Raw genomic sequence first — 16,621 nt, 5'->3', positions numbered from 1 at the left:
CTCTTTTGTGTGACTTTTTCATTTCAGAGTGCCACAAATAATTTCAGGATTTTACTACAGCCCTCCAGAACTGTGTTTTTACAATATAAACCTGGGTGTATGTATGGCATGAAAAACTGTTGCATAATGGTCTAAAACTTCTGTTACACGAATTAATGTACACTGTTTCTGGCTGCTGGAGGTGAACGAAACAATTTTTACTCGCTGTGTGTTACAGATATGTATGGACTGAATCATCTGACATGAAGTAGTGGATACCTTACCACTTACTGCACATTAATGCATCAATTTTCTCAACTAAATTGCCGTTTAGGCAATATTTTATGGATTTAGAATATGTACTGTAAATAAGCAATAGTATTGTTGATAAGCATATTTCATCAAAACTGTAAAAGTTTTACTGTTTTGTTTGTTGTATTAATTGTTGGTTTAATTTTAGCTAAATTATATTTCATATGAATAAATGGTTACTTCTAAGTCGTTATTTCAGAATAAGCTGAACTTCTCTAATTGTCTCATAGTTTTTAGACAATAATTCTAGAAAATAAACAAACATTTAATATTATAATTTTCTTCTTATACAATTCAATCCCACTATATCAGTGTATGCAATTTTGTATAAATCATCAAGTATTGAAATCAGTGGAAATGGACACCCCTATAGTCCTACTATTTTGTGTATTATCAGTCCAGTACTCATGTGTTTTTACTCTATGCTCATTCCCCCTTTTACTTTTAGAAAGAAAATAAAATTAGGAAGTGCGGAGTTTACATAATATGAGGCAGGAATTAATCCCTGCTTCCCCCCACTTTTTTTGGCATTATACATTTCAACACATATGCATGTAATACTACTTTTTCAAAAGGGAGAAGTCTGTCTGCCAAGATTTTTTCATGCTGACCGGATTGGTGTTCCTTGACCCCAAGGAAGCTGCGAGAACTTGTTAGGGAGCTTCCCTTTCACACTGACAATGTGGCTTCTGTTCTATGCACTCTTGTTACTCTTGTAACCTTTTGGGACTGAATCCACCAGGGTTAGGAGAATCCAAGTTAGTGATAATACAGTTGCTTGGGAGAGTGGGATACTGCCAGCACTTTTGCTCATCCCAGTGATTTTACCAGAGACCATTAATTCAAATTCAGGGCCTACAGCACAGGTCTTCAAATATCTTTGCTTAATTTGCTTCAAAAAGAGTGTAAAATGGATGCTCAAACTGTACCTACAAATTCAAGTATACTTTTTGTTTCAGCTACTTATATTTTTGACAACACTTATCTGAACATTCACCCAGAAGCTGGCTATGTTTTCTTTGCTGGAACAACCTCACTTCTCTAACATACTGAAACTTTCTATCATAAAAACACTTACCTGCACATTAAAAAAATGACTTGTGATTTGTCTCAAAGCAAAAGGATGGAACATAACAGGAACATCTTGACTATGTACAGTCTGCACTTTCTCTGTAGTAAACTGCTGTCAGGAAAACACAATACTTTGCTCTGTGAAGACCAGGAGAGAAAAGGAGGACAAGTACAAAACTCTATGGCAGGTGTCAACAACCTTGCTTCTTTTTCTAAATGCAGAAGCTTGGATATGATGACAATGATGATGAGGAAATTACATAAGATTAGATATTATCTGGTGCAGAATGCCACAAAACTCCATCAAGTTTTTGACATTTCCATAACTTGGTGCATGTCTGAAGCAACATTGCAACTTGTCAAACTAAACTAAACCAGATGTTCCATGTATGCCATATTTCTCATATTTTTCTGACACAATAATGAAATCATAGAATATAAGTAATTTAATATTTAAACTTTGAGTATTCAATTTCTTTACTTAGTTAAAAAAAGAATCTTGCAATTTATTTGCAAATTGCTGCATATCCTCAGCATTGTTCTTTTTAAATTGCTTTTAGCACCAGTTGCAAGTCAGATCTATAAAAGACTGGATTTCTAAAAGTAAAACTGTACTTTACTCCTAATCCATTTCAATGCACGCCTTCCTATTAAAACAAGCAGAGAAGTCTCAGTATTAGCTGATAATTAAGCAGCAATGACTTCAGAATGTAAAATTTAATGACCTGGAATCCCATTTCTATTACAGAATAAATGTTTTTCTTTAAAAACTCTCAGGTTACAATTGCAAACACATAGATTTTCAGGAAATGCCAACAACGTCAGAGAGAATTTAGTACACTCTGACATTTGTACTAACAAGTAAGACATTGACTGGCAGGTGTTTAAAATCTTAGATCAGGTAGCCTGTTCATAGACTTATTTATGGTCAGGGCCTGGTGATGAGTCCCAGAATTCATTAAATTCTAGTAAAATTCACTTCTCCTTGGAACAAAAGACATCTACTAGAGTTTAGTCTTGAGATAAGCCAGAACAACATTACACTTCACATAAGGTCAAAAGATTTTAAGAGTACTGGCAGGTTTGTAAAAAAAAAATATTTTATATGCAACCAGAACTGGCTATTGCTCTGGAGGAGTAAGTCTAAAAACAGTCTAGATAAATTTTAATGTTTGATGGAAAAAAAAAAAAATACACCCCCTCAAAAAAAAAAACCCACAGTGGTTTAAAAAGCTGTTGATTAGAATCAAGTATTGTATTTTTACCTGACATTCAGCCTCTCTCTGCTAGGAAGACATATATTCTAGACACTAACTGCTACGAAGGTTAATTATATATTAAAAATGTTGTCTGGGAGAATATACCAAGACTAGACATATTTGTCTGTGACCTAAATTTGCACCTACTTTCTTGAGTTAATAAATAATAACTCAGAAATTCTTGCAAGTGAAAGTTGTAAGTTAAAACAAGCAAACACTTCCAGTTTTGCTCACTGATAGTTTACGCTTCCTTTTTATCACTTGGGAATATAACTTGAAATTTTGAAATTTAAAATAAAAATAATTTTTTTCAAAGGATTTTACTTTTATATGTAATTAACTGCTCCTTTTCTGTTACTGTATGGAACAAATATAAATTTCCTCCTCTCCAGTACATCCTGGATATCTATGGGTATTATCATATGGATATTTTATGGGTAATATTTTTGCCTGAGACTGATTAGACAGTTTGAGATAGATAGTAGTCCTGGGCTAACAATAATTTTATTTCTTCCAGTACAAATCTTTGTTATGTGTATGTTGAAAATTGACTATCCCTTAAAAGATACAACAGTGTTTTCACTGAGATCATTCTTAAAGTTTTGCTTGTGGTCTTGCTCCACTTGTGACCCTTTGTAGTCTAATAGAGATCCAAGAGAAGAAGAGCAGAGAAGGCATTCATTTTAGGCAGCCATGACAGCAAGGAAACAAGAAGAAAAGACAGCCAGCCAGGGGACACCAAGCATTCAGAACCAATCTTTTTTAAGATAGCTGAGGAAAACTTGTCAAACCATCACATCAGCCAGCAGGAGAATTTTACAGTCAGGAAGGGAAATATACCACTGAGTACGTTTCTGAAAGTTTCAGCCAAGTACTAATTTTATTGACTGTTTGCCAAGTAACAGAGGATAAATAGCTGTGTTGTTCATATATCCATTGAACAGCATGAGTAGGAACTAATACTGTTAAATAACTAGTATTAATAGAATATTTTTAGTATTGGTTAGATACACATAATTATTCTTATCCAAAGTTTATGGGCTGATTCTTTTTTCCTTGCCTGCAAGGAAGTTTCTGAGCCTCCTTTTTTGGTATCAATAATGGCCTAAACCAAAGTTTCAAATCAGAAGTCTCACTTGGTCTACTCTGAATTCCCTGCTTATCCACCAGGTTCTGAAAAGCCCCCTGCAGTGTGCAGTTGTCTTTTTAAATTCCATCTCAAGAAATATTTCCAAAAGGATAAAGAATTTCAAAAGCTGACACAGCAATAGGCTGTTCTGGAAGCCAAAGTGAGATGCCAAGCAATGTGTCTGGGCTCCTGGAAAGTGGATGAAGCTTTAAAAGGAGATCACCAGTAGTGATTTGAACTGTGAATTATGCTGTGAATAATGCCTCTAAGATTTGTGTACTAAATGCATTCTTCATCACACTATTTCCCTATTTCTTAGCTTCAGGAATAGCCCATCGAAGCTTACAGAGACATAAAAATCTAATTTAATGCCAGCACTTAATCACAGGAAGGGAAAAACTTACACCAAAGTTAGCAGAAATCCATGGATTTTCATCTGCCAAAGAAAAGAGAGAAGGAACTTCAGAGCCGGAGACCTTGAGTCCCTCATGTAATTTTTCACCATGAGAAAGGATAACGTTCATCACTTGTGTTGCCTAAATTACACAATGGAGTAACATTCCAAGTATAGATCAGAGAGATCATAGTCTTAGCTGGCTGTTTATTTCCATTCATGTGATGAATATTCAAGCACTTATGACTGGATAATTTAACAAGAGACCTTGTAATAAATTCTTGTTCCAAAACAACAGCACACTACCAAAAAATCAGGTCTTGTCATGGTGATTAAACAGAGAGATGTGAGAGCTAGAATCTCTCTCTTGCTTAAGATGTCTAGGTCAATGATAAAAAGAAGTACACATGCTTAAACCTTGCTATTTTTCAGATAATTTGTGTTGGAAAAAGGTGTCAGTCACTGAAATGCATCTTGCTGGCATCAGTTTAAAAGGAAATAATAACCTGCAACAAAATTCATTGCATTGCATTAAATTTACTTATATTTAATTATGAGTTTATGCCTGAAGAAAAAGTAATTGTTTTTTTCTTTGACATAAACCAGCCATGCTGCTGAAAACTGCTTTTATACTTTTATTTCACATAAGCAAAGCAGTTAGAGCTCACAGCTATTGAAGTCCTTACATATAAAATACACATCTGTTCTCAAACTGTCATATACAGTGTATTTTGTTGCCTGTTTTATACACCTTTGTTCCAAAAATAATAATAATAAAAAAATCAGGTTCACATTGAAATAAAAGTCACATTCCTTAGTGACTTAACATATTTAATCGCCTTCCAGAACAAACATGATGAATGTTTAAAAATATTCTTTAATTTTAAATGAAGAGGTGGATTAAGGCTAATTGGAGTCTTATCAATGAAATATTATCTACACACAAGGGACTGAATCTCTGTCTTCCTTCAATAATTTTTTGCTTTAAGTTAGATATACTCTTGTGGTGACGCAGGTTGAGGCAGACTGAAAAAACACCATGCCTGCATGGCTGGGTTCAGAGGAAAATGGACTTTATTGTTTATCCAAATTATTTATATATCTTAGACAGTACATGCGTCAGACCCTGATAGGTTTTTGTGTTCTTCCTTGCTATTGCTGTTGCTGTAGGTGCCTGTATACTGCGCTTCTAAGTTCCGGTTCTTCACGTCCTGTTTACATACCTGACAATTTGTGGCTGTCTTAAAGGTACACGATCTTTGAAGTCAACTAACTTGTCTGCAGACCTGCTGCAGACCCCAACATGTTCTAAAACTAGGCTTCCTTTCACCACATCTCAAATCCCTCTGCCCTATTTTTCAGCCATTTTCAAAGATTTTAGCCCAACTGTTCTAAGTCCATACTTGCAAGCTGAAGAACAACATAGGCAATATAATGAGTGGCACCATAAATTATCAAAACCATTTGTTAAATACATATAGAGTATGTGCTTTCACTATATTATTTGACTGCTCTTAATTCAAGGCTTTTATCTCAGTTCCAGAAATGAAACATAATTTATTAGAAGCAATTATTGTATCATAAATAAGGCTTCTATTGATAAACAATTTTAAATTCTTAAATTATATTTTAATTGTAGCTCTGCTGTATTTTCAAATTAATGGTTTTTACATACTAGGAGATGTCCTCCTGTATTCTTTATTTTGAAAATGTCCTGACTGGTTTAAATATCTGTCTATCTATCTATCTATCTATCTGTCTGTCTGTCTGTCTGTCTTATTTACATTAAGAGATGGAGTAAATCTAACCCTTTCCCACAAATTCTTTCAGGCTTATGGAAAAATCACTTTCCAACTAAGAATGTGTTGTTAAAAGATCTCATTCATATATATTAATGATAATGACCAAATTATTATCTACAGTTTATAGTCCTAAGGAGGTTGAAAATAATTTGTATTCCAGACCTGGAAAAATGCTTTTTTTATTAGCTTCTATTTTTAATTTTTTTTTTAAATGGGAGAGGACTTTTTCCTTCTTTTTCTCTCTCATCTTTATTTTTTTATTTTAAATTTGATTAAAAGTGAGTGCAATCAGAAATAAGTGAAAGAACATTTTCTCATAGGAATATCAACAAAGTACAGGCTGAGGTCACACCATTGTTTCTCAGTTTCAAAGAACTTTGCAGATGTTTTAGACACAGATGAAATAATGCATTAAACTTTCTAATCATCTTCCAGAGTGTCAGACTCATGCCAAGTCTTTGGGTTCATCAAATCATTACCACTCTGAAGTATCCTGCAAAAGTAACTTCTGTTGTTAATGCTCCATACTTCAGCTACCAGGTAAAACACATCTCCAAACTGTTGCTGCAACCACAGAGAAATGATTAAGCAAATATATTTTGCCTGGTCAAAAATGGGGTTTAATGTTCCCTGAGAAGCTCACATTATAGAGCAATTTTAAATTCAGTCAGAAATATTTTGACTCACACTACTTTTCTTCCTCACTTCAGCACATGCACTATAAGAGAAAATATGCAAGTGGAGAAGAATTCCATGTTTGCTAAAAAACACACCAATTGCTCATTTCTTTAGAATTCAGGTTGTCACCTACAAAGGTGATTCTTTGGACAGAAAGTGCCATAGTTAAAGATTCTAAAACATACACACAATCATTGTCAGCAATAGCAGGAAGAACATCTAAATTTTTCAAAACAACAATTCTGTGGAAGGTTCTTCTTTGCTAGCCTAGGTTGCTAGGCTGTGTCCTTCTGTCTCCAGAGTGCCTGTAAGAGAACTTCCAGAAGTCTCAAAAATGTTCTTTAAAGGCTTTTGCTTTTCTCACCAGCTGCTTAGGATATAGGTAAAAAAAATTGATTAAAAGGGTGGAGTAAGATTACTCTTCTTTAGTCATCTCCAGATGACATAACAGAAGAAAGATGAATATGGGAAGATTAAAGTTGAATGTGATGAAAGGCTGGGCGCCTTTGAGGCTGGTCCAGGAAGCAGTGCATGGCCAGAAAGCGGCTTCTCTTGGAACAGTCTTGGCTGAGCAGATCTGAAGACAGAGTTTTTTGTGTGTTTTTGTGTTCTCTACTTCTGCATTTTGAACACTGGCTTTCAGAACACATTGTAAATCACTCATGAGCAATCCTAAAGCCAAAACGGAGTATTGTGAGTGTGGGGAAAAAAATAATAAAATCAACCTTAGGCATCACTCATCAAAAAAATTATCTCAATTTACATTGCAAATCCTGCACTGGAAGTGATTGTTATTTGGACTTTGTTACAGTGTTTTGCAGTGAGAAAACCATAATCTAACAGAGGAATTTATGGGGTTTATTTTTACCCCAATTCACAGCTTCTGGGTTTTGCATTCCTGTTCCAGCTTCTAGTTTCTTAAGGAAAAAAAAGAATGATTTCAAGAGGTTCCACTGGAAAATTCCCTGGTCTTTTGTTCTATGCTTAAGACGTTGGTTTGCCGGTTTTAAGAGTATGGTAATACCAATGCAGTTTGCATTGTTCTGCCCATAAAGCCAGAGAAAAAGCTATCTTTGCAGGATTTCTTTTTCTGTACCAAGCAGTGGTTTTAATTCTTTTTTTATAAATACTAAAAAATAAAAAAAACATGTTTCATTACAACACATTTTAAGTGATTAATATATAGTTGAATTACATACCAGAAAGAAATTAAATACCATATATAATTAATTAAATAGAATTTTCCAAAAGCAACTGCAGTTTCCCATTGCTAAATGGCATTTTACAAATTGAGTTAGGCACCAGGTTTCTGGCAGAAAATGGATTTAGGAAAATGTTGTAAATTAAATTGTTGCTCTTAGGCTTTTGAGCTCATCTAGAAGTTTACAAAGATTTCTTTAACATTTTGTATAAATGGGTATAGATAAATAATATGTAAAATGATAGCATTACCAACATAAGAGAGATCATCTTACTTCTCTACAGCTGTGTTTTGTTTTAAATTGAACCTATTGTATCTGCAAGACCTAACATCCCTCTACCTCTAACCTTCTATCTGGCGTTAAAAGGAATAGATTTCATGTTCTGAAGTTTACATTTTTCTGTAGAAATACAAGCACAGGGAATTACATGAGAAATAAAACTAGGCAAACTGTAGTAAAAGGTATCTTTTTGCTATGAATGAGCTCTGATCCTAAAGAAGGAGATGCCAAAATTACATCTGGCTTCAGGGGCACCAGAATTTCAGCCTGGAAGCAGAATAATGAAAATTGCAACTTTCTAAATCACTCTGGAAAATCTCCTGAATTGTCCATGTCATTTCCCCAAGATCCTGAGCTGACAATTCAGCCTGAAATTGTTAATAATTTAAATTTAAATTTTAATTCATTTTTTAAGCAAACAAGTACATGAAGGCAGGACATTATTTATTTTACATGTCAGGCTTGAGTGACAGGTTGAGAGCTGCCTTCGTGTAGCCTCTGTGAGTTAGTTGTATATCATTCTTTCTGCAGTGTGGCTTTTCTTTATTTTTCTGCTTAGTTGCCCACTCTGTACAAACGCTTGCATTGACATCAAGACAAACAACTTGACTTAGCAAAGAGCTTCTCTGCATGTCTACTCACTCTGTAACCCATTTTAATTTAGGAGTGACGTAGGCTTGGCTGTACGTAGGTCTTGTATCATATCATGGAAAGATGACTTGTTGGACTCGGCTCATTTCCTAGTAGACATAGTTTATGTGCTAAAATCACCACCTTAAAAGCCAATAATTGTTCCACTAAATGAAATTGGCAATTTCATATAGAAAAGCCAATTACTAAATTGACTAAGCAATTTTCATTCTCATGTTATCTTTGCAGGTGGTCCTTCCCAGTCTTCCTTGAGGTACACTGGAAAGGCATCCAGAACTGTTACTCTTCATGTGCCTTCAGATAAATCAAGATTAAATGTCCTTGTTTACCAATCTTGCACTTTATCCATCAAACGTAAAGCTAAATGCTACACAGGCAAGATTATTCAGGTGCTAGTAAATAAATTTTACATTTCAGCATTTGAATTTGCTTTGGCATGGATTTTTTGTTTGAATATCTTCTTTTATTTCAAGGACAGCAAATTGAGATAATCTCACTCTGGGAAAAATATGAATTAGAAATAATTTAGAGAAAAAGGACATAATAATAAAATAAGTACAAAACTAAAGTCTAAACCTGAAACATTACCCAAATTTAGATCTATGTGGGAATAGTAAAAAATATTAAAAGGTTTGAAACTCTCATTCTGTGACAGTATTTCAAACATTACTAAAAAATTTGTAATGAGGATGGGTTTGTTTGTTTCTTTGCTTTTTAAGAAAGTATTTTCACTAAAGCTGGCCAGAGATCTTAGATTAATTATAAAAAGAGGGAGGGTTATGTTGCAGAGGAATAAAGGCAAGCTTTTGAAAGCCTCCCCAAAGAATAGTGGCAGAGTGTCTATTCTGAAAGGCTGGGCACTTAACTTGTTTCTTCCTTTCTTAACGTTACTTACTTTCAACAACATTTGTATTTACATGTGAAACATTTCAGATTTTACAAACGCATTTTGATAGGCAAAAATCCCCATGCAAATTGTTGAAAGAATTGTCACCAATTTTGCTTTGGAGTACACTGTAACAAAATGCTATGATTTAGTGTTTCAGCAAAGAAAGAATTCTCATTAATATATTCCAAATGAACTATTTTTATTCCATGACAGCAGTATTTCCCAAAATGAAAAAGTTCCCATGGAAAATTTTCACACATTTCCCACTTCAGAGTTTGAAAACTGAAAGCATAGCAAAATCTCACATTCTTTTTATCTTTTTTTAAATTTTTTGGTCATAGGAAAAAAGAAAATATTCAATAAAACAGATGACACAATAATTATAAATGGTTCTTTTCTGTATTACCTGCATGTATTCTTTGTAAGTGGTGGAATATATGGAACAGAAACTGGCTGTCTGAGAATGGAATATCATCAGGGATACTATGAAGCAGCATTCTTTCTGAGAATGAGATGTAGCAAAAGAAACAGATGTGGCTCGGATTGCCCACTTAAATTAAGCACGGTAAAAATGTTGGATTTTGCTGTTTTGGTGTCCTGATTAAGCCAGTAAAACTGTAACTGTGCACTCACATTGACTTGCTAACATTTCCTTACACTAAGGAACTGACAATGAAGTATTTAATATTATATTTTTGATTATTTTTCCATTAGTAAGAGTAGCTAACTAAAGAACAAAGAAATTTTGTGAGCTGCTGTGAAACTAACATTTTAAATGCTTTATTTGTTATTTGGTTTATGCGTCCATTGATTTTTTTGCATACTATTGTCTCTTGTTCTGAGAAGTTGGAGGCCTTTCTGGTTTGTTGTAATTTTTTTTTGTTGTTTTTTTTTTCCCCCAATAGAGAGCTTTTGCACACCAGACTACATTCTTTCCACTCTGCTGCAGCTCTCATTCATGTTCAGAGAGAGAGAGAGCGCAAGTGCGCTAGAGATTAAGAGAGAGAGAAAGAGACGTCAAAGAAATGGGGCTTTTATTTCTTTGGAAAATTTAATACTTTCTGATATAATTACTTTGGTTAATAAAACATTTATTTAGAAAAGTAAATCCAAGGCCTAATTTTCCTGGCAACAGTTATAAGTGAAAATGTTATGCAGCAATCACACCAATTATGCAAGAACTACAAAACCAAACACACATGAAGGAACAAGTAATATCTAATCAATGCTTAGGAAATACAAAGGTGAGGTACATCATGAATGTAATTTTTTACTTAAGTGGAAACAAATGGTGTCTAATTTTTCTTTATATCTTATGTAACCCCCAAAGATGTCAACTGGATTTACTTGCTTATTATGGACAGGGCAAACAGACCATGTGTGTGTTTTATACAGCTGGGTTTTTTTAATACATTTCATGTGTACATGAGTCTAAAATTCCAGAACTTATTCACTCTTAACACTCCCTGTTAGGCATAGAAACATTTGCTCTTCTTTAAAAATAAGTCAGATGATGCTCACACCTACATATTGATTAGGATCAGGCAAATGTTTAGAGTTCCAATTTAATAAATCATCTAACGGTAAGGTCCTATGTACTGCAGTTCTCATAAAACTTTGATTCTAAATTGGAAAAAAATAATACACAATCAGTTCATGTTGTAGGTGATGGAAAATTTACAGATTCAACTGTCCTGTTGAGACTGTCATTGCTGTGAACTGCATGGAAAACAATCTATTTTGGTGTTGCATTTTCCTCAGAATAAACTTTAGATCTGGAATACAAGCTTCCTGATAAACCATTTCTGAAATTCAGAAGGAATGAGGTACGAGGTTTCAGGCAGCAGCTATAGCTCATGTCTTTGAGTTGGTTTCCTCAACTCATGTCTAGACATATAAAAGAAGATAGCTATTGAAATGCTGAGCACTGCACTGATTAACTTTTAAATGACTTGCTGCCTAGCTTGAGATGGATAAACAGGGTACAATGAATGGAGAGAATAATGACCAAAACTAGAATCCATGGGAGCCAGATTGTTGAGCAGGGAGTTGTTTAAAAATACCTAGAAGCAAATGGTGAGGATCAGTGATTGACTAAAGTCCCTTTCAGGGAGCGACATCAGGATCTGCAAGTAAGAGTTATGCTTCAAGGATTTCAGCATCACTAACGTGTAAGAAGGCAGCCGTTGCCTAATACAGCAGAATCCTCAGAGCTACAGGGGCTTTGTCTGAACACCTGTAGAGAAGGTGTTTTTACAGGTCAGTCTCCTTGAAGTGAAGTATTAGGGTGGCTAAGGACAACCGAGTGCCTATGAGGGTGGGCAGGTCCTTTGACAATTATCCAGTGGCACTTGGGTATGGTATCCACAGGTTACCCGAGTTCCTTTGTGTAGACTCCTGGCTGTGGGAAAGGTGGAAATGTCTTTCTCAGTTTCAGTATTCACAGCTCCAGGTTTGATCCTGGACTTAACGTGTCTGCATCAGACTTTGAAAAAATATCCCTGTCCTGGTCTTTACTTCATATGGTTGAAGTACAGGAGACCTGTGTCCTGTTTGTCACTGTCTCTAAGGTGACTTTAAATTCACTGCTCTCACATGTCCAGTGATCTTCAGAGACTTTGGCAAGTAGAAGTTATAGTATTTGCTGGGCTTGAGTGTTAGTGCCTGTTTAACATTCAAGAATCCCAACTCTTGTGGAGCAAGGATTGGAAACTGGATGTTATTTCTCTCAGATGAACTATTGCATCATATCTATTCCATCACTGCCGCAGTGAATATCTAAAACTGAACAAAGGGGGACTGAGAAAGTATCTAACATATAAGTTTGAGTGTATGTATGTGTGTGAGTACAGTAACAGACATGCATGAACATTACCATGGAAAATTTTATATGTGTTTGCACATAGGTGCCTGTAGAACTACCATAAATAAGTATTTTCTTTCATTTTGCACTTCATGGAATTACATAGATTGGGGGAAAGGGGAACCAATGAGAAACAAACCATCAGATTTATTTCTTTATTTAATTCAGCTCGGAAACTAGTCAGAATGGGATTTCCAGGAGTGCTCATGCTTGATTTCTACATTTACAGCTGAAGGGGCCAATATACATACTGATCTGATTGGGGCTAAAGTTTGCTTGACACAGCTTTTTGAAAAGTTTGCTTTAACATTTCAAAGATAATACAATTCTTCTTAGTCAAGAGGGCAGGGACTCTGCTAAAAAAATGCAGTGAAGAACTAGAGATATTCTCCTAAATTTATTATCTCAAAAACTTTGGTCTTCCATCTCAGGATAATGAATAAGGATCTTATTGAAAAAATTTACAGGCAACATAATTTCAGTTCTTCATAATGCTTAACTGACAAATCATTATCTTGTCCCTGTTAACAGATTAATTTTCACATCATCCTTGCAGCATGACAAAAATTGGTATCTACATTTTACTGACTGAGAATGGTTATAGCCACATTTTCCAGAATGATCCCTTATTTTCATGCTTCATTTTTTGAGATATCAGATCCTGGTCTGTTTTCAAAGAGGATTTTCCCACAATGATTAAAGACTTGAGAAACTTCAGACTTTCCTGCTAGGTATCCAAAATTTTTGAAAATGAAACTAATTAACATATTTGAGAAATCGATTTAATACATCTTTTAGAGTCATAGTTAAAGAATTAGCAGTAAAAAGGTATTAACATTCACTATGTTAATTTCAGGTATGAATTTCAGGCCCAGCTGCTATAAACAGACCTTATATTTCAGGTCTTTTGTAATGCAAAACATGACAGAAGGACAGATTAAATTACTGGAAGGAAAAAGTTTTAGAATTTTCTCATTTAAAAGGAGAAGAGGCGGTGACACATCATAAGGTTGAGTAGGCTCATGTCACAGAGCAGGGTGTGCAATCTAAAGCTTGCTATGGCCAGGTTGTAGAAGTGAATGTGTCACATCTTACATATGCTAATTGTGCCAATGAAAATAGAAACTGTGATAACCATAGGTAAAAAACCAAAACAAAATAAAACAAACAAAAGACCAGTAAAAACTAATACTCCAGATAGCTTTAGAATTCACATCCTATTTATTCCTGTGTTTTCTGAAGTTTGATAACATCAAGATCTTTGTTTCTGAGAAAGCATTGTATCAGAAGATGTGACATTCCTTTGGGGCAAATGAAGAAAATTACTGCCTCTTTTTTATCCTGTGTCTTCACAGCCTCCAAATTTTGAGTAATAAGAAAATAATTGTTATCATATGACTCACTGTTGAAGCCAAAGCATGTACTTCCTACACTTAGTTTTGTTGGAGGATCTGGCTGGGAGTGGTGACAGAGTTCTGTTCATGCTGCTCTCATGCCTTCTTAGTACTTTTATTAAACCCCCTCAATACAGTACATTAGCCTTTGCACAGAATCCTGCGCAACTTGCAGACCTCTGCCTTTTTGCTTTTCCCTCACAATATCTCATGAAAAATGGCTTTTTTTTTCTTTTTTTACCTCAGATTTGTCACTTATGCTGGCAACAATGGTGCCTATGAGAGGTTCTGGGAGGGTTTGAACAATGAGGAAAGGGAATCATAAGAAAAAAGAGAAGGGAAAACTAGTGTTGACATTTCCACCTTTCTGCTTCTTCAAATGAATAAAATAGAACTATGAGGATATGCATTAAAAGGAATATTAAATGTGCAGTCTTACATACATATGGGCTTCTGTGAAATCAATCAACTATTACTTTTATTGCAATTGTAGGCTATTCTTAACAAGTAAACAATAATCTGTTAAAAAATGCATCCCTATGAAACATGAGGCTTTCCGCTACTCCCAGAATGAAAGTCATCCTGCCCAGTTGCAAAGCATTTTCTCAGGACACATCAGTGTGATACTATAATTAAATCAATACACGGAATGGCTGGAAGGGCCATAGAGAAAGATGAAGCTCTCAGCTGTGCTCCCCAACTGAGAAAAGGTAAGTGTGGGTGACAGCTGTAGCAGCAGTAGGTTTCACAGATCCCTTAAGCAGTTTGGGAGGGAAATAAGGGCTCTTTTATAGACAACTTTTTTCTAGTGTTGGGTCTCGGTGGTTGTTTTTTTTTCAGGTTTTTTTTTTTTTTCTTTCTTTTTTTTTTTTTTTTCTCAGAAAAGCTCTGTACAGTGTTTCACAAGCACCCCATGAAGAGACAGCTGCTGTCACTGTTACGATTATTTTTGTTGTTGTCATTGTTGCTGTTCCTCATTTGGTTCTTATTGAACAGAACTGACAGTTGGATTTCACTTGCCTTTTAAATGAAAAGCTTGTCCAATGTATCCCACAGGAGATACAGTTTAATGATTCTGAAGATCTGGAATTCCCTGGTCTTTACGGTCATGAGTATTTCCTGTCTAATTTGTAGAAGTAGGCTGTAAATAAAGCACAATAAAGAAAGACAATGGTGTATGAACTGGGAGACCCATCTGATTCATTTTCATTCTGAGGAAGGCTGTGGCCATGGAGACCTGCTCTCAGTATGGAACAGGCAATTGCATTAATGAAAACGAGCGGAAGGGAAAAAACACATTCTTACGGGAACCAATCACAAAATTTTTACTGGTCTGAGTTGGAGCATGGTCTTCCTTTGTTAGTCAAGGGTACTCTTTAGCATACACGAATAAACTGAAGAGTGTTTCAGATAGGGTAGAAAGACGATCTATTTCCGCATGAGGACAGTGAGGCAGTGGAGCAGGTCACACCAAGACTCTGTGCCATCTCTGTCCCTGGATGGTCTGAGTTCTGACCTGTCCAAAACCTAAGCAGCCTGGTCTGACCACAGATATGGACCTGCACTGGGCAGGGGGTTGGAATAGAGATCGTCTGAGGTTCCATCATAGTTTGAACAGTTCTGTGATCTTATCTCTCAATAGAAACATCACCTTTTTCAACAGAGATAATTAGTAATGAGTTTACAGATATTCATAAAGACACAGGAATCATCTCACTAGAACAGTTTATCAGCATGAACTGGAAATCTCAGTCTTCTCTTTCACCATTTTCAATAACTAATGATTACATTGGTTGTATTATCTTGGAGTCTAATGTTTTTCTTAATAAATTACAGTAATTTATTGTAGGTCTTTAGATTATGTCTGGACAAGGTGCATGATGGAGGGCATTCTAGATGCTCTATTTCTGAGAAAAAATTGACAGTCAACAGAAATTATATGAAACAGTAGTTATCAAAAATAGAATATTAAAATTACCTAGATTAAGTTGGTAATATAGTGTCAGTCTGAAAAAAAAAAAGATTTTGACATATAGATAGAAAGTAATTCAGAGGAAAAGTATTATAATAAAGTATTAAACATTTTTACTAGCTAATATTAATTAATTATTTATACTGTAAACACTCACAAGCTACAATTGGTCCCTCCATACCTACTCATTGTTCATAGGTTGTTTTTTTTTCCTTTGCTTTTATTGTATATAGGATGATACATTGTGCCCTGGGGATTGATTGCACAGACCAGCCATGCTCTTTGCCAGTTATACCAGCTCCTAGCAGAGTCTGTAATAGGCCCTGCCTGTCAACACTTCTTCATTCCCTCAGGTATTACTAGGTCTACTTTCTGTTGTGGCTTTCCTATTCTACCACCTGTCGAAGGAGATCTATACCTTCCCATCTGTAACAGCCACTGAAATCTTCCCTGTGCTCCTCAGGCATGAAGCTTTGCTGTTGCTTGCAAAATGCCTTAGGACATCATCACCCTGGCTGAACCTTTCACTGACAATTCCACATGACATTATTTAGCTCTTACTGAAACCTTTTTACTATGGCCTATGCACCATGATATTTATTGGCTTACATTTATCATTAGGAGCATTAGGAGCATTGCTTTTCCTGATCACTGAGGTGGAAAATAAAATAATTTTCATGTTCTTCTTATTTCTTCAGTGTCTTTGGATGCCTATATGGTGGTTTCAGGCAGAGAGGGAAGTAAGGG

The 16,621-nt window shown here is 35.2% G+C and overlaps 1 long non-coding RNA gene across 1 annotated transcript in view; it reads right to left on the bottom strand.

The window, feature by feature from the left end:
• LOC308059781 overlaps window positions 1-16,621 on the bottom strand; it is an 81,336-nt gene that overhangs the window by 34,903 nt on the left and 29,812 nt on the right. The window contains exon 2 of the long non-coding RNA XR_013926399.1: window positions 1-16,621. This exon is cut by the window's left edge and continues 34,903 nt beyond it. This is a non-coding gene — a long non-coding RNA (uncharacterized lncRNA).

The sequence above is a fragment of the Falco punctatus genome (genome assembly GCF_963210335.1).
Source record: "Falco punctatus genome assembly, chromosome: 2".
In the NCBI taxonomy this organism is placed as follows: Eukaryota; Metazoa; Chordata; class Aves; order Falconiformes; family Falconidae; genus Falco; species Falco punctatus.
Note: the sequence above shows the minus strand (reverse complement) of the source record. Positions and strands in the feature narration are given on the sequence as shown.